The sequence below is a fragment of the Hyla sarda genome, chromosome 2 (genome assembly GCF_029499605.1).
Source record: "Hyla sarda isolate aHylSar1 chromosome 2, aHylSar1.hap1, whole genome shotgun sequence".
In the NCBI taxonomy this organism is placed as follows: domain Eukaryota; kingdom Metazoa; phylum Chordata; class Amphibia; order Anura; family Hylidae; genus Hyla; species Hyla sarda.
Genome location: NC_079190.1, coordinates 281393212 through 281412056, shown reverse-complemented (window position 1 = coordinate 281412056; position 18845 = coordinate 281393212).

The following is an 18845-nucleotide window of genomic DNA, read 5'->3' as shown; positions in this document are numbered from 1 at the left end:
AGGGGGAAAGGATCAGTGGAAAGATAGTTGTGCCTTATAAAACATCTGGAAACATTTTTTTTTTGCATAAGAAGGAAAAAGTTTTGTGTAACAGGACATCAGGACATATGAAGTGTTCAAACATTATTATGTCTAGCACTGGTGGAGATAACCTGTATGTAAAGTTATACGATATACACTAAGAGAGGTGGCTGTTCATCTGCCCAGTGCTGAAGCTTTGGTTTGAACAGCTGAGCTGGTTAGGACCCCCAGGGGACCAGCTGTCAGTTACACTATTCACCAATCTATGATAGGATTTGTAAGAGCAGGAATGAAAGGATTCAGCTACTATAGGGTTAATCAGGTAAAAGCTACCTAAATAAGATCCTTTCAGTGTGACTTATAAAAGAGGGCCTGTATCTGTAGAGAAGACATAAAGGTCTCTGTTCAGCTATGGGGCTAACTCCAGGCTTTCCACGCAAAGTATCTCCAGTACTCTGTGCGCCGCAATTCATTGGTGCTGTGGTGCAGCGTTGTAACTTACTGGCAGCCTATGCAAGCAGCCCTTAAAGTAGGAATTTTTATAAAGTGTCTGGAATTATGGCACGTAAGGAGTTAAAAAAGTATTTCGGAAACACTTAATGTTACTGAATGGCTGCAGTGTAGTTCTTTACTTTTATATGACAATCCAAACAAAACAGTAACTGTTCATATGTTCTGTGTATATGTATGGTACAAGTCTTCCTTTCTGCTCTGCAGTTCATCAATCTGCAGACTGTTATGTTTCCTCCTCATAGTGCTGCTCCCTATATAGCACTCTCTGCCATCGACTAATTCCTGTAGGCTAAAGTGCTGCATAAATAGAAATATGGGCTGCGCGAGGAAGATAATATACTAATAATGTGCTTAGCAGTGGCTGTTACAGCTGGACTAAGATATAGTTTACTGTTCTGTGCATCTTAATGTTCCAAGATGTCCATTCATACTAACATACAGGCCCAGCTTGATCAATCTGCTTGGAATATATATTGGTTTTGCCCACAACAAACAATCACAGCTCAACTTTCATATATTAAAAGGGTACTCCACTGGCCAGCGTTCGGAAGTAAATGTTCTATATGCTGTTTTCCCGCTGCAGGGGTCAGCCACGCCCCTCTTGATATCACAGCCACGCCCCCTCAATGCAAGTTTATGGGAATGCTGGCTAGTGGAGTAACCCTTTACCGAGCTGAGCTGTGATTGGTTGTTATGTTTCAAATAGATTAATAAATCTGGACCTTCATGTTGGTATGAGTCGTAAAATTCAATTTTATCTTAACAGTATGTATTCTCTGTACTGTACTTTACAGTCTTAGCCAGTTACTGCTGGGTTCTCATTGCTTTTCAGCAGTATGTTCATGGATACCAACAAAAATGTCTTCTTACAAATGCATACTGTCTGCAGATCCACTCCCAAATATATATAATTTTATTATGCAATTTTGTTTCAGAAAAAGACGGAATGTAGTCACTAGTAGACTATGTTTGGTCTGAATGGGGCTTCTGTGAGTACACATGGCGGCATACATTTTTGCCAGTATTTTGATATATACATAAAAATTGCCCAGATTTATTAAACTGTGTGAAAAAAAACCTGAAGGAATTTTGCCCATAACTACCAATCACAGCTCAGCTTTCACTTTACCAGAGCTTATTAAGATAAGAAAGCTGAGCTGTGATTGGTTGTTATGTGCAGAATCTCTCCAGTTTTTCTCTCACACAATTTGATAAATCAGGGCCTATGTATCCCACATAGTATAATATAATTTTATATCACGTTTTGTTGAGGCCTTTTGCTAAAAAATAAATAAATAAATAAATGAAAAATAAAGTTCCCCCTATCAATCTGTGCTCAAGACTTCATAATCAGGATGTGAAAACAACATTTTTGAAATATTTGCAAGTTAGCTTAAAATGAATGGGTAGATTTATCAAACTGTGTGAGAGAAAAAGTAGAGTGATTTTTCCCACAGCAACCAATCACAGCTCAGCTTTCACTTTACCTGAGCTCGTTAGCTGAGCTGTGATTGGTTCTCTCACAGTTTGATAAATCTGGGACGAAATGCTCAAATTTTGCATGGACAGAAGTATTGAGACCCTTTGCTATGACATGTAGCTCTGAAGGCTTCCCATCTCTCTTGATTGTCTCTGAGATGTTTCTACACCTTGATTGGAGTCACCTGTTGTAAATTCAAGACAAAAAGAAGAAAAAGGACATGGGCCCCTAGTGTAATACTTCCAGACCTTAAGGTAAGGGAAGGGGTTAATATTCCACTTACCGAGTGGTGTTGCGCTATGGGCACAACACCTAGATGAGCTTGAGTTTTAATGTGGTGTGCTGAATGCAGCCTGGATCCTCCGGTATCAGCGTGGCTGGCCGGCATGCAATGATATCAGGAACAGGAAAGGAAAGATGATGCTCAATAGGCGCAGTTAACAGCAGTGAAGAAGATTTCAATAGTCATTCATTGTTCATGTAGAGGTTTTATTGAGCACACAATGGCAACGCGTTTCTTGCCCGGATCGGGCACTTCCTCAGACAAATGTGCATATACAAACATTAAGATGGCAGCAACTTAAATAGACATGGATACGCAACTATTCAAAGGTCAAATCAATTAAGCTATTCAGAAACGCTAGTAGCTAGACTAGCCGTAGTAAAAAACATACGTGTCGACTTGGTGGTTTAAACAATTTGTATAAAATTAACAAACTTTATACAAAAACAATTTTGTATTTAAAAGAAAGGAACATGAGCAGTGGTTAGAATTAACTAGGCATATCAAGGCGGAGTTGGAAAGGGGCGGATGTTCTACTTTCACTTTGACAGACAGCGCTCCACAAGGTGCGCTTAGCAAATAGCGCTTCACCGGGAGCGCTATGCATATCGTGGAGAAGTTGAAAAGGGGCAGATGTTCTACTTTCACTTTAACAATTGGCGCTTCAAAAGGAGCGGTATACGAACCGCAACGGGTTAAAGGTAGGCGGTATTGTTTAGTGGTACTATGGTATGTGAATGGATAGTAAGCTGGCCAATAATATGAGTGGTCTGAGATATCCAAAGCGGGACAAAGGGCATACATAACCTGATATAGGTATCTTACTGCTATTAAAAAATCACATATAGCATTTAAATAAATAAAGAGCATGTCAAGGGCAGAACAGAAATCACGACCAGCCTAATATGAATATATTACTGCTCTTATTGAGTTACATATATAGTATATATAAAACAATTGAGTGAGATTTTTTATGCTTTTCAACTTCGCCACGATATGCATAGCGCTCCCGGTGAAGCGCTATTTGCTAAGTGCTCCTTGTGGAGCGCTGTCTGTCAAAGTGAAAGTAGAACATCCGCCCCTTTCCAACACCACCACGATATGCCTAGCGCTCCTGCTGACAGCAGAGCTGATTTAGGCAGCGGTGGTGGGTGAAACCCACCATGTAATAAAATAGCGATCTACTCATTGTTGCTCAACACAGGGCTCCTGCTGATTACTTATCTAGTGAGCTCTGTTAGTTTCTAGCAGATATTTGCCGATACCTGACCACATCTGATACTCTCCAACCAGGATACTGCAGCGCAACATCACAAGCTGCAAATTCATTAATTCTAACCACTGCTCATGTTCCTTTCTTTTAAATACAAATTTTTTTTAGTATAAAGTTTGTTAATTTTATACAAATTGTTTAAACCACCAAGTCGACACGTATGTTTTTTACTACGGCTAGTCTAGCTACTAGCGTTTCTGAATAGCTTAATTGATTTGACCTTTGAATAGTTGCGTATCCATGTCTATTTAAGTTGCTGCCATTTTAATGTTTGTATATGCACATTTGCCTGAGGAAGTGCCCGATCCGGGCAAGAAACGCGTTGCCATTGTGTGCTCAATAAAACCTCTACATGAACAATGAATGACTATTGAAATCTTCTTCACTGCTGTTAACTGCGCCTATTGAGCATCATCTTTCCTTTCCTGTTCCTGATATCACCTGTGGTAAATTGACCTGATTGGAGAGGATTTGGAAAGACATGCCCCTATCTATATAAGATCTCACAGCTGACAATGCATATAAGAGCAAAAACCCCAAAAGTCACAAAGAGGAAAGACCTGCCTGCAGAGCACCAAGACAGGATTGTGTGGAGCAGGGGTTTACCTAGAGCAGTGTTTCCCAACCCAGTCCTCAAGGCACACCAACATTCTGGGTTTTTTCAGTTCCTCCATTGGAATAGAACAGGGAAAATTTTAAATCCTGGACTATTGGTGTGCCTCGAGGACTGGGTTGGGAAACACTGACCTACAGTATTTGGCATCCGGGACAGACCCAATATTTGGCATCTCACCATTCCAGAATAAATAACAGAAACATCACAATAAGCAGTCTAAATGGAGATTTGCCCAAAATTATTTCATGGGTAAAATATACATTTTCTATAACACTTTAGGAGAGATGACAGCTCCTCTATAATCCAGAAACTCACAGATCTGTTCTGATTAAAGACATTGGCCTGATTTACTAAAACCGACATGTTTTGTTGAGTTGTGCACCAGATCTGTGCCAGAATTTGCGCCAGAATTGAAAAAAAACCCGACCAACTCTCCATTTTACTTAGAAAACCCGAAAAAGAGGCATGACCATTCGGGAAAGGGGGCGTGTTCACTGAAAGGGGGCGTGTCCCCAACATTTTCACAAAAACCCAACATATTTGCAAATGTTTCCAGTGAATATCTGATGATTTGAGCTGAGGAAAACCCTACAGATCAGAGCATGTGTAAAAAAAAGCAAAATGTAGAGAAAAGTGCATAATGTAGGGAAACCTTAGTAAATACCGTGGAAAATAAATTGTAGGGAATTAAAACCCACAAAGAAAACTACACAACACTCTTAGTAAATCAGGGCCATTATCTTTCTGTTTTAAATACTGCAGACTACCATTAAGACTTCTTCTGATGATCTTCAATCTCTATGCAAGCATAAATTCAGATGCCATATTCCCGCCAAAGCTCTTAAAAAAAATGCCCCAAGACTCTTAAAAAATACATACACCCAGAAAAGATCCCTAATACAGACCCTAAGGCTAAGTTTCCACATGGTTTTTTTTCTGGCAGTTTTTGGAGTACTGCCACTGCAGTTTTTGAGCCAAAGCCAGAAATGTATTCAAAAGGAATAGGACATATAAAGGAAGAACTTACACTTCTCCTTCCTCATGGATCCACTTCTGACTTTGGCTCAAAAACTGCAGTGGCAGTATTCCATAAACTGCCAGAAAAAAAAAAACAGGTGGAATCCTAACCTTAGAAGGTCAGGGCTTTCAGGATGTGTGCAGGGTCAAGTTCTAGTGTGGGGCTGTCAAAGCAACACTTACCAAGAAAGGTACAATGGGAAGAGGTGCTAGCATAAGACATTTTTACCCCATCATTTACAAATCTTTTGTGCCAGAAAAGACCATATCATGTTGTAAATTCCTTTTTATGTGTTCTTCATAATTTTCAGGCCACTTTATTACTTCACATGTGGATGTTTACCCATTTAATTAAAAGTAATTTTATATGCACTTTCCTCACTTTGCTATGTTAAGTTTTTGTGTTGAGGTTTACTATATCTATTTTTGGCAAAACAATTTAAGGCAGTATCCTTTATCATTACCGTTTTGTATTAACATTTTTCTTTATCCCAGTCCTTGTGTATTTAGCATACTTGAATCACTTGGCCGTTTTCCTGTGTCGTAAGTGATTCTATTAGGAGCGGCCAAAGGAGGAAGCCCAGGGCTGACATCATGGAGAAGCAGAGAATGTAGCCCGGAAGCTGTGAGCCTGAACACGCCAACCACCTGCGTTACACAGACTCATTTAGTCCACCAATGCATCCAGCAGTTTCCTCTGAGCTTAAATTTTTTTGTGCATGTAGTACTAACAATACTAGTTATGCTTTACACCTCATTTTGCCTTCAGAACTGCTTTCATTCTTTATGTCATATTTTCTACAAGGTGCTAGAAACATTCCTCAGAGATTTTAGTCCATATGGACATAATGGTATTACACAATTGTTTCAGATTTGTTGCCTGCACATTCATGATGCAAATCTCTCGTTCCACCTTATCCCTATGGTGATCTTTTTAGATTGAGATCTGGTGAGTGTTGAAGCCATTACAGTACAGTGAACACATTGTCACGTTCAAGAAACCTGTTTAAGATGATGGGAGCTCTATGACATGGTGGTTTATCCTGCTAGAAGCAGCAATGGTCTACCTGACTGTTGTTGCTGACCATGTGCATCCTTTTATGACCAAAGTGTACCCATTTTCTAATGACTGCAGAAGAAGAAAGGTGCGCTGTGGTCATAAAGTGATGGATATGGTCAGCAACAATACTCACTTAGGCTGACTTTTAAACAATGCTCAAGTTTGTACTAAGGGGCCCAAAGAGTACAAAAAAAATATGTGTCCATATATATAAGACACATTATCCGTATTATCCCAGTATATTAGTATTATAGTATTATGCTAAGTCCTCAGTATAATACAATAGCAGAACACAAAACACCATCCAATTTCTTTCTTTAAATAAATGCTTTATTAAAGATTCTTCAGATCATACAATTATGCAAACTGTATTCACCCAAGTGCATGAAAATAACCAGAGCATCATTGCTTTTCCATCAGGTATTTCTTCACTCCCTCTGGAGCATTACATTCCCAACTGTCCTGCCAATCCATCCACTGCAGTTTAGCCATAGCAGCGTTTCACCACCACAAGACGTGTGTGCAACGTTTCCAGAGCCATTGCTCTCTTGGTCAAGCAACTGGAAGCAAACTTTGCTGCCCCTGTTCTACATTCAAGGAACCAAATATCCTGGACTACCCGTTTAACAAGCAATTGCACAGGTGTACCCAATAAAGTGGCCAAAGAGTGTGTATCTACAGTATTAATAGTTTTTTTTCCCCCTTATGTATTGTGGCTGTAGACCAAGCGTAAACATAAATAAATGAGTTAAGTGCTAAGATTCCTGCGGCTGCCTTAGGGCACTGGCGGTGGGGGGTGAAAAATACGAATCCCCAGCCACTGGCAGGGGATCTGGATCATAGACGGTGCTCCTGCCCCTGAGTCGCATGCCGCCGGGCAGTATGACTGGAACATCCCTGCATCCTGAATGATCTTTTCAGGATGCAGAGATGTCCCAGTCTTCTGTTGTTGGCCCGGTGAGCAGGCACTTTAAACTCCCTGAGGCTGCTGGGAGGCGGCGCACGTAGGCACCTCACAGACGTGCCTGTGTGTGTGAGCCTGGAAAGAAGGAGCGGAGGAACACTGAGGAGGAAGAAGACAGGCGGCTGAGCAGGAAATTGTACCAACACAGCACGCTGCCCTATGCTCCTCCAAATCAAGGACCTCCTGTTACAGACCATAGTTCCTGGACTGGAGTAGCAGTGGTCAGGGCAGGGGCGGACTGACAGGGGGGCCTCCAACAGCACCCCCCCCCCCACCGGCCTTAAACCGCAAACCATGCACCCCTCACCCCCACCCCTGGCCTATGACTGCACTCCCCCCCACAACGGTCACTCAGTCACATTTGCCAGTGAGGTAAGTATTTAGGCTGGAAATTGTAGTTTTTGGCTCAGCTGTAGAGTCATAGGATGTATCAGCATGCTGGGAGTTATAGTTAGTAACTGCAACCCCTAGCATGCCTTGATACAGCCTATGGCTCTGCAGCTGACCCAAAACTACAACTCTCAAAACTACTACTACTAGTATAGTAAAGGTAACGGTGCAACATGCTTGGAGTTGTAGTTTTTGGTCAGCTGAAAAGGTGTTACGCCGAGCGCTCCGGGTCCCCGCTCCTCCCCGGAGCGCTCGCTTCACTCTCTCCGCTGCAGCGCTCCGGTCACGTCCTCTGACCCGGGGCGCTGCGATCCCGCTGCCAGCCGGGATGCGATTCGCGATGCGGGTAGCGCCCGCTCGCGATGCGCACCCCGGCTCCCCTACCTGACTCGCTCCCCGTCTGTTCTGTCCCGGCGCGCGCGGCCCCGCTCCCTAGGGCGCGCGCGCGCCGGGTCTCTGCGATTTAAAGGGCCACTGCGCCGCTGATTGGCGCAGTGGTTCCAATTAGGGTAATCACCTGTGCACTTCCCTATATTACCTCACTTCCCTTGCACTCCCTTGCCGGATCTTGTTGCCTTAGTGCCAGTGAAAGCGTTCCTTGTGTGTTCCTTGCCTGTGTTTCCAGACCTTCTGCCGTTGCCCCTGACTACGATTCTTGCTGCCTGCCCCGACCTTCTGCTACGTCCGACCTTGCTTCTGCCTACTCCCTTGTACCGCGCCTATCTTCAGCAGCCAGAGAGGTGAGCCGTTGCTAGTGGATACGACCTGGTCACTACCGCCGCAGCAAGACCATCCCGCTTTGCGGCGGGCTCTGGTGAAAACCAGTAGTGGCTTAGAACCGGTCCACTAGCACGGTCCACGCCAATCCCTCTCTGGCACAGAGGATCCACTACCTGCCAGCCGGCATCGTGACAGTAGATCCGGCCATGGATCCCGCTGAAGTTCCTCTGCCAGTTGTCGCTGACCTCACCACGGTGGTCGCCCAGCAGTCACAACAGATAGCGCAACAAGGCCAACAGCTGTCTCAACTGACCGTTATGCTACAACAGTTACTACCACAGCTTCAGCAGTCATCTCCGCCGCCAGCTCCTGCACCTCCTCCGCAGCGAGTGGCCGCTCCTGGGCTACGCCTATCCTTGCCGGATAAATTTGATGGGGACTCTAAGTTTTGCCGTGGCTTTCTTTCCCAATGTTCCTTGCATCTGGAGATGATGTCGGACCTGTTTCCCACTGAAAGGTCTAAGGTGGCTTTCGTAGTCAGCCTTCTGTCCGGAAAAGCCCTGTCATGGGCCACACCGCTCTGGGACCGCAATGACCCCGTCACTGCCTCTGTACACTCCTTCTTCTCTGAAATCCGAAGTGTCTTTGAGGAACCTGCCCGAGCCTCTTCTGCTGAGACTGCCCTGTTGAACCTGGTCCAGGGTAATTCTTCCGTTGGCGAGTATGCCGTACAATTCCGTACTCTTGCTTCAGAATTGTCCTGGAATAATGAGGCCCTCTGCGCGACCTTCAAAAAAGGCCTATCCAGCAACATTAAAGATGTTCTGGCCGCACGAGAAATTCCTGCTAATCTACATGAACTTATTCACCTAGCCACTCGCATTGACATGCGTTTTTCCGAAAGGCGTCAGGAACTCCGCCAAGATATGGACTCTGTTCGCACGAGGCGTTTCTCCTCCTCGGCTCCTCTCTCCTCTGGTCCCCTGCAATCTGTTCTTGTGCCTTCCGCCGTGGAGGCTATGCAGGTCGACCGGTCTCGCCTGACACCTCAAGAGAGGACACGACGCCGTATGGAGAACCTCTGCCTGTACTGTGCTAGTACCGAACACTTCCTGAGGGATTGTCCTATCCGTCCTCCCCGCCTGGAAAGACGTACGCTGACTCCGCACAAAGGTGAGACAGTCCTTGATGTCTACTCTGCTTCTCCACGTCTTACAGTGCCTGTGCGGATGTCTGCCTCTGCCTTCTCCTTCCCTGCTGTGGCCTTCTTGGACTCTGGATCTGCAGGAAATTTTATTTTGGCCTCTCTCGTCAACAGGTTCAACATCCCGGTGACCAGTCTCGCCAGACCCCTCTACATCAATTGTGTAAATAATGAAAGATTGGACTGTACCATACGTTTCCGCACGGAGCCCCTTCTTATGAGCATCGGATCTCATCATGAGAGGATTGAACTTTTGGTCCTCCCCAATTGCACCTCAGAAATTCTCCTTGGACTTCCCTGGCTTCAACTTCATTCCCCAACCCTGGATTGGTCCACTGGGGAGATCAAGAGTTGGGGGTCCTCTTGTTCCAAGAACTGTCTAAAACCGGTTCCCAGTAACCCTTGCCGTAACTCTGTGGTTCCTCCAGTAACCGGTCTCCCTAAGGCCTATATGGACTTCGCGGATGTTTTCTGCAAAAAACAAGCTGAGACTCTACCTCCTCACAGGCCTTATGATTGCCCTATCGACCTCCTCCCGGGTACTACTCCACCCCGGGGCAGAATTTATCCTCTCTCTGCCCCAGAGACTCTTGCCATGTCCGAATACGTCCAGGAGAATCTAAAAAAGGGCTTTATCCGTAAATCCTCCTCTCCTGCCGGAGCCGGATTTTTCTTTGTGTCCAAAAAAGATGGCTCCCTACGTCCTTGCATTGACTACCGCGGTCTTAATAAAATCACGGTTAAGAACCGCTACCCCTTACCCCTCATCTCTGAACTCTTTGATCGCCTCCAAGGTGCCCACATCTTCACTAAATTGGACTTAAGAGGCGCCTATAACCTCATCCGCATCAGAGAGGGGGACGAGTGGAAAACGGCATTTAACACCAGAGATGGACACTTTGAGTATCTGGTCATGCCCTTTGGACTGTGCAATGCCCCTGCCGTCTTCCAAGACTTTGTCAATGAAATTTTTCGTGATCTGTTATACTTCTGTGTTGTTGTATATCTGGACGATATCCTAATTTTTTCTGCCAATCTAGAAGAACACCGCCAGCATGTCCGTATGGTTCTTCAGAGACTTCGTGACAACCAACTCTATGCCAAAATTGAGAAATGTCTGTTTGAATGCCAATCTCTTCCTTTTCTAGGATATTTGGTCTCTGGCCAGGGACTACAGATGGATCCAGACAAACTCTCTGCCGTCTTAGATTGGCCACGCCCCTCCGGACTCCGTGCTATCCAACGCTTTTTGGGGTTCGCCAATTATTACAGGCAATTTATTCCACATTTTTCTACCATTGTGGCTCCTATCGTGGCTTTAACCAAAAAAAATGCTGATCCCAAGTCCTGGCCTCCTCAAGCAGAAGACGCCTTTAAACGACTCAAGTCTGCCTTTTCTTCGGCTCCCGTGCTCTCCAGACCTGACCCTTCCAAACCCTTCCTATTGGAGGTTGATGCCTCCTCAGTGGGAGCTGGAGCTGTTCTTCTACAAAAAAATTCTTCCGGGCATGCTGTCACTTGTGGTTTTTTCTCTAGGACCTTCTCTCCAGCGGAGAGGAACTACTCCATCGGGGATCGAGAGCTTCTAGCCATTAAATTAGCACTTGAGGAATGGAGGCATCTGCTGGAGGGTTCAAGATTTCCTGTTATTATCTACACCGACCACAAGAACCTCTCCTACCTCCAGTCTGCCCAACGGCTGAATCCTCGCCAGGCCCGGTGGTCTCTGTTCTTTGCCCGATTTAATTTTGAGATTCACTTTCGTCCTGCCGATAAGAACATTAGGGCCGATGCTCTCTCTCGTTCCTCGGATGCCTCTGAAGTTGATCTCCCTCCGCAACACATCATTCCACCTGACTGCCTGATCTCCACTTCTCCTGCCTCCATCAGGCAGATTCCTCCAGGAAAGACCTTTGTTTCTCCACGCCAACGCCTCGGAATCCTCAAATGGGGTCACTCCTCCCATCTCGCAGGTCATGCGGGCATCAAGAAATCTGTGCAACTCATCTCCCGCTTCTATTGGTGGCCGACTCTGGAGACGGATGTTGGGGACTTTGTGCGAGCCTGCACTATCTGTGCCCGGGATAAGACTCCTCGCCAGAAGCCCGCTGGTTTTCTTCATCCTCTGCCTGTCCCCGAACAGCCTTGGTCTCTGATTGGTATGGATTTTATTACTGATTTACCCCCTTCCCGTGGCAACACTGTTATTTGGGTGGTCGTTGATCGATTCTCCAAAATGGCACATTTCATCCCTCTTCCTGGTCTTCCTTCTGCGCCTCAGTTGGCTAAACAATTTTTTGTACACATTTTTCGTCTTCACGGGTTGCCTACGCAGATTGTCTCGGATAGAGGTGTCCAATTCGTGTCTAAATTCTGGAGGGCTCTCTGTAAACAACTCAAGATTAAATTAAATTTTTCCTCTGCATATCATCCCCAGTCCAATGGACAAGTAGAAAGAATTAACCAGATCTTGGGTGATTATTTGCGACATTTTGTTTCCTCCCGCCAGGATGACTGGGCAGATCTCCTTCCATGGGCCGAATTCTCGTATAACTTCAGGGTCTCTGAATCTTCCTCCAAATCCCCATTTTTCGTGGTGTACGGCCGTCACCCTCTTCCCCCCCTCCCTACCCCCTTGCCCTCTGGTCTGCCCGCTGTGGATGAAATTTCTCGTGACCTTTCCATTATATGGAGAGAGACCCAAAATTCTCTCTTACAGGCTTCTTCACGCATGAAGAGGTTCGCGGATAAGAAAAGAAGAGCTCCCCCCGTTTTTTCCCCTGGAGACAAGGTATGGCTCTCCGCTAAATATGTCCGCTTCCGTGTCCCTAGCTACAAGTTGGGACCACGCTATCTTGGTCCTTTCAAAATTTTGTGTCAAATTAATCCTGTCTCTTATAAACTTCTTCTTCCTCCTTCTCTTCGTATCCCTAATGCCTTTCACGTCTCTCTTCTCAAACCACTCATCCTCAACCGTTTTTCTCCCAAATCTGTTCCTCCCACTCCTGTTTCCGGCTCCTCGGACGTCTTCTCGGTCAAGGAAATTTTGGCTGCCAAAAAGGTCAGAGGGAAAAATTTTTTTTTAGTGGACTGGGAGGGTTGTGGTCCTGAAGAGAGATCCTGGGAACCTGAGGACAACATCCTTGACAAAAGTCTGCTCCTCAGGTTCTCAGGCTCCAAGAAGAGGGGGAGACCCAAGGGGGGGGGTACTGTTACGCCGAGCGCTCCGGGTCCCCGCTCCTCCCCGGAGCGCTCGCTTCACTCTCTCCGCTGCAGCGCTCCGGTCACGTCCTCTGACCCGGGGCGCTGCGATCCCGCTGCCAGCCGGGATGCGATTCGCGATGCGGGTAGCGCCCGCTCGCGATGCGCACCCCGGCTCCCCTACCTGACTCGCTCCCCGTCTGTTCTGTCCCGGCGCGCGCGGCCCCGCTCCCTAGGGCGCGCGCGCGCCGGGTCTCTGCGATTTAAAGGGCCACTGCGCCACTGATTGGCGCAGTGGTTCCAATTAGGGTAATCACCTGTGCACTTCCCTATATTACCTCACTTCCCTTGCACTCCCTTGCCGGATCTTGTTGCCTTAGTGCCAGTGAAAGCGTTCCTTGTGTGTTCCTTGCCTGTGTTTCCAGACCTTCTGCCGTTGCCCCTGACTACGATTCTTGCTGCCTGCCCCGACCTTCTGCTACGTCCGACCTTGCTTCTGCCTACTCCCTTGTACCGCGCCTATCTTCAGCAGCCAGAGAGGTGAGCCGTTGCTAGTGGATACGACCTGGTCACTACCGCCGCAGCAAGACCATCCCGCTTTGCGGCGGGCTCTGGTGAAAACCAGTAGTGGCTTAGAACCGGTCCACTAGCACGGTCCACGCCAATCCCTCTCTGGCACAGAGGATCCACTACCTGCCAGCCGGCATCGTGACAAAAGGTATAGGCTGTATGAGGGCATGCTAGGAGTTGTAGTTAGTAACTGTAACTCCCAGCATTCTTACACACAGCATATGGCTCTGCAGCTGACCCAAAACTACAACTCCCAGCATATTGCATTATATACTGTAATAGTATAGTAAAGATTATGGTGCAAGATGCTGGGAGTTGTAGTTTCGGGTCAGCTGCAGAGTCATAGGCTGTGTCAAAGAATTCTGGGATTTGCAGTTACTAATTACAACACCTAGCATGCCCTCATACAGCATATACCAGTGTTTCCGAACCAGGGTGCCTTCACGTTGTTGCAAAACTACAACTCGCAGCATTCCTGGACAGCCTTTGGGAGTTGGGAGTTGGGAGCAACATCTGGAGGCACTCTGGTTGAGAAACACTGGCCCATACCTTTGCAGCTGACCCAAAACTACAACTCCCAGCATGTTGCACAATTACTTATAATATTATATAGTGCAATATGTGGGGGGGAAATATACCACTATGAGAATTTATTTTTATAAAAAGGGATCAAAAAGTCCCATCTTAGCAAAAATGTTGCCAACAAAAAAACTATGGATCAAAAGTTAAACCGTCATATATCCCTGCATTCAGAAAAATAAAAATGCTGTAGGGGTCAAAAATGTTAACTCCCGCATCCCGCTCCCCTTTTATGAGGCGGGGTCAGGAGCTGACCCAATATCATAGCGGGGTAGTCCCGATGACGCCAGAACCCGTGGCTAGCACCGGACATCACTGATCATGGTGATGTCCGCCATTAACCCCTTAGACGCCGCGATCAAAGTTGATTGTGGTGGCTAAATAAAAAAAAAAAAAACTTCCTGGCAGCTCAGCGGAGCTGACCGGGACCACCGCGGGGAAACCGCTGTGTCCCGATCAGCTTAGAGAACTTTGGGAGGGCCCTTACCTGCCTCCTCGCCGTCTGATCAGAGCTTTGATGCTCCTGCCCCGCTCTGCAGGCTGGAGCATCAGCACATCGATAACACTGATCAATGCTATGCTATGGCATAGCATTGGACAGTGTATGCAATCGGAAGATTACATGTAATAGTCCTCTATGGGGACTATAAAAGTGTGTAAAAAGAGTAAAAAAAAAAAAAAAAAGTTAATAAATGAAAATGAACCCCTTCCATAATAAAAGTTTCAACCCCCCTTTTCCTATTTAGAAAAAAGAAAAAAATGTAAACAACATAAACATATTGTCATGTCCTGTGCCCTGGCCAGACACGCTGGCCGTAAGCACTCTCCTCCTTCCCCCTCCTCCTCTTCCGGGGCTCGCCCGCATGCGAATCCCAGCCCGTCACTTCCGCTCTCTGTGGGTCCGTCTCCTCTCTCTCAGTGGAGCTCTTAGATTTAAAGGGCCAGTACGCCCTTAATTGTTGTTTTCACCTGCACCTCACTTATAAGTTTCTGCACCTCCCTTCATTCCCTGCCGTATCTTTGTTGCCCAAGTGCCTAAGAGAATGCTTCCCTGTATTTCAGCTCATCCGTGTTTCTGACCCTTTGCTCCATGACCTGTTCCTGCTCCCCTGTTGGCCTCCTGCTTTCTAGACTGCACTCCTGTGCTGCCTGCCCTGACCTACTGCTCTTCTGGCCATGAGTTGCTGTGTCCCTCGCGTGCCTCGCTTCACCTCGGCCACCTGTGTGGCCGGGTCATGCCGTGAGTGGCGACCTGGGTGCCGACGGCCGCAGCAAGACCATCCCACTGCGCGGGCTCTGGTGAAAACCAGCTGCACCTTAGACTGTGCTCCCTGGCAGGGACCTTTCCTCAGTCGTGGTTCTTCAGTCGCAGTAGTTAGCCCATCAGGCGCAACAACTGAGTCAATTGTCTGCCATTATACAACAGCTTTTTGAGGTGCAGCAACAACTGCAGCAGCAGCCACAACCTGCTCCTGTCTTGCCACCCATTCCAGCAGCTTCTTCTGGATCCAAGCTTTGATTACCCTTATCCTCAAAGTATGAAGGGGATCCAAAGTTGTGTAGAGGCTTCGTGACTCAGTGTTCCATGCATCTGGAGCTCATGGCGTATCAGTTCCTGATGGAATGAGCTAAAGTAGCGTTTGTGGTCAGTCTTTTGTCTGGAAAGGCCCTGAATTGGGCTACTCCTCTCTGGGATCGTAATGATCCGGTTACTTCAAATCTTCCGACCTCCCTGACAGTATTCTGCAGTGTATTTGAAGAACCGGCATGAACCTGCCGAGAAGGGTCTTCGGAACCTCTGCCAGGAGAATTCCTCCATTGGCGACTGCGCGATTCAATTCCGCACCCTTGCCTCTGAACTGGCTTGGAACGACGAGGCCTTGTGTGCTACATTTAAAACAAGACTGTCCAGTAGAGTTAAGGATGCTCTTGCTGCACGACATCCTCCATCTACCATGTGAACTAATCCACTTAGCCTCTCGTATTGATGTGTGTTTTGACGAGAGGCAGGAGGTGCTTCATATCGAAGCTCCTCGAACATGGGGATTTCCTCGCTTGGCACCCGTGTTCCAACGTCCACCTCTACAGTTTTCTTTGCCTCTTGCCGAAGAGGCTATGCAGGTGGACCGTTCTCGGTTAATGCAGCATGAAAGATCCCGACGACGCAAAGAGAATTTGTGCCTATATTGTGCCAGTCCGAAGCATCTTCTCAAAGACTGTTCTATATGTCCACAGCGTCCGGGAAACGCTCGTACCTAGGACACATGGGAGAGGCATCCCTAGGTGTGAATACTACCTCTCCTCGATTGACCATTCCAGTTCAAGTCTTTGCTTATACCAAGTCTTCATTCATTGCTTCTGCATTTTTGGACTCTGGTTCCGCTGGCGACTTCATTGATGCCTCCCTTGTCCATAAACATCAACTTCCTGTGATTTGGCTTGCTAAGCCCTTGTATATTTCTTCTGTTAATGGACAAAACCTTGATTGTAAAGTGCTATTCCGCACAGTGCCTCTCGACATGCAAGTAGGAGTCTTGCACAACAAAAAGATTGAGTTCTATGTGCTCCCACACTGTACTTTGGAGCTTCTTCTAGGTCTTCCATGGGTCCAACATCATTCTTCACAACTCAACTGGAAATTGGTGAAATCACATGTTGGGGACAGTTTTGCCAAAATCACTGCCTTATGCCAGTCCAGTCTAAACCTGTCTCTTCTCTTCCTCATTTGCCTGGTCTGCCTTCTCCATACCAAGACTATTTAGATGTATTCAGCAAAAAGCAGGCCGAGACCTTACCACCACATCGTCCTTATGACTGCCCCATCGATTTACAGCCTGGTACCACGCCTCCACGAGGAAGAATTTACCCATTATCTGTTCCTGATACACAAGGCATGGCAAAATATATCCAAGAGAACCTCCAAAAGGGATTTATCCGAAAGTCCTCCTCTCCTGAAGGAGCAGGTTTCTTCTTTGTAGGGAAGAAGGATGGCTCTCTCCATCCATGTATTGATTACAGGGGACTTAACAAGATCACAATCAAAAATCGTTATCCTCTTCCTCTGATTTCCGAACTTTTGGATCATCTACAGGGTGCGAAGGTCTTCTCTAAGTTAGATTTGTGAGGAGCATATAACCTTTTTCGTATCCGCGAGGGAGACAAATGGAAGACGGCCTTCAATACCAGTGATGGACATTTTGAGTATCTCGTGATGCCTTTCAGTCTCTGTAATGCCCCAGCTGTCTTTCAGGAATTTGTGAATGATATCTTCTGAGATCTTCTCTACACCTGTGTTGTTGTTTATCTTGCTGACATCTTGCTCACTTGTCCATCTGGTTCTTTAGCTCCTCTGGGAAAATCATCTTTACACCAAACTGGAGAAATGCCTATTTGAGAGATCAAGTCTTCCGTTCCTCGGTTACATTGTTTCTCATCAAGGCCTTCAGATGGATCCTGACAAACTGACTACGGTTTTAGATTGGCCTCATCCTACTGGTCTTTGGGCCATTCAAAGTTGGGTTTCGCCAATAATTATCATCAGTTCATCCCTCATTTCTCTTCCGTGGTTGCTCCGATTGTGGGCTTCACTAAGAAGTGTTCTAACCCCAAGATTTGCCTCCAAAGGCCGAAGAGGCCTTCACTCACTTAAAGTCAGCATTTGCCTCTGCTCCCGTCCTTTCTAGACCTGATCTTGAGAAACCCTTTGCTATAGAGGTAGATGCTTCATCCGTAGGAGCCGATGCCTTCTTACTCAGAAAAACTCCAAGGGCGCCTGCTGAAAGGAACAGCTCCATTGGAAATGGAGAACTGCTTTCTATTAAGCTTGCCTTGGAAGGGTCTCCTCATCAGGTCAGCATCTACTCTTATATGCTCAGTGATTGAATCCCCATCAGGCAAGATGTTCTCTTTTCTTTTCCAGATTTAATTTATTCTTTCATTTCTACCCGCTAACAAGAACATCAGAGCCGATGCTCTTTCCAGGTCCTCCGTTGTCATAGGATTGGGCTCCATGTCATGGCATATTATTCCTCCGAAGCGTTTAATTTCTGCAGCTCCTGACGATCTTCAGCAAATTCCCCCTCGGAAATCTTCTGTGTCAGCTAAACTGAGACATAGGCTCAGATTTATAGAAGAATGTCTATGGTAGAGCTATTTTCCCACGTTTATTTGGGTGGTGGGTTTGACTAGCGTGCATCTTATTTATCATGAAGGTGCAGCAGGATGATGAATTTTGCGCAGCTCTGCTGTGGTGGGAAGAGCTGTAAGGGAGGGAAGTAGACACTTTTCCGGGTCCTGAATTTGGCAGGTTAGGTGTTTTTACTTACTTTCACGGAGCTGCTGTGACATTTTTACTTGCATTTTAGACGCTAAAATCTAATTTGATTGTGGTGTCTAAGGGGCTAAAGCCACACATCACCGTGATCGGTGATGTCTGGCATTAGAGATGGGTCCTGGTGGCAGATAGCTGTTGTCCACAAGAGGTTAAAGGTTGAATTGCCGAAGGTAGAAGTGATTATCACGCGTACTAGTAGGTGGTGTAGCGTTGCACCTAAAAAAAAGTACCTTTGCGCACAAAGTAGCGACTTTTGACAAAAGTCACAAATTATAAATACGTGACCACTGCATGGCCAAAAAGAAAAAAGTTCTATGGGTAGGAAAAAAAAGTGAAACTGTCTATATCAAAAGACGCCTAAAAGTCACTAAATATACTGCTTGCGCCTGAACTGCGCCAAAACATAGACAAAAAAAATGCTCTAAAAGCAACGATAAATCTCCTTCATAAAGTCTTAAATTGGGGACATTCTTCTTTGTTGGTTGGTCACCCTGGAGTACAGAAGATTAATCAGCTTATCTCCCAACATTACTGGTGGCCACACCTTGAACGCGATGTCACCGATTTTGTCCGTTCCTGTGTTACCTGTGCCCCTGACAAAACCCATCGTCGATAGAAACC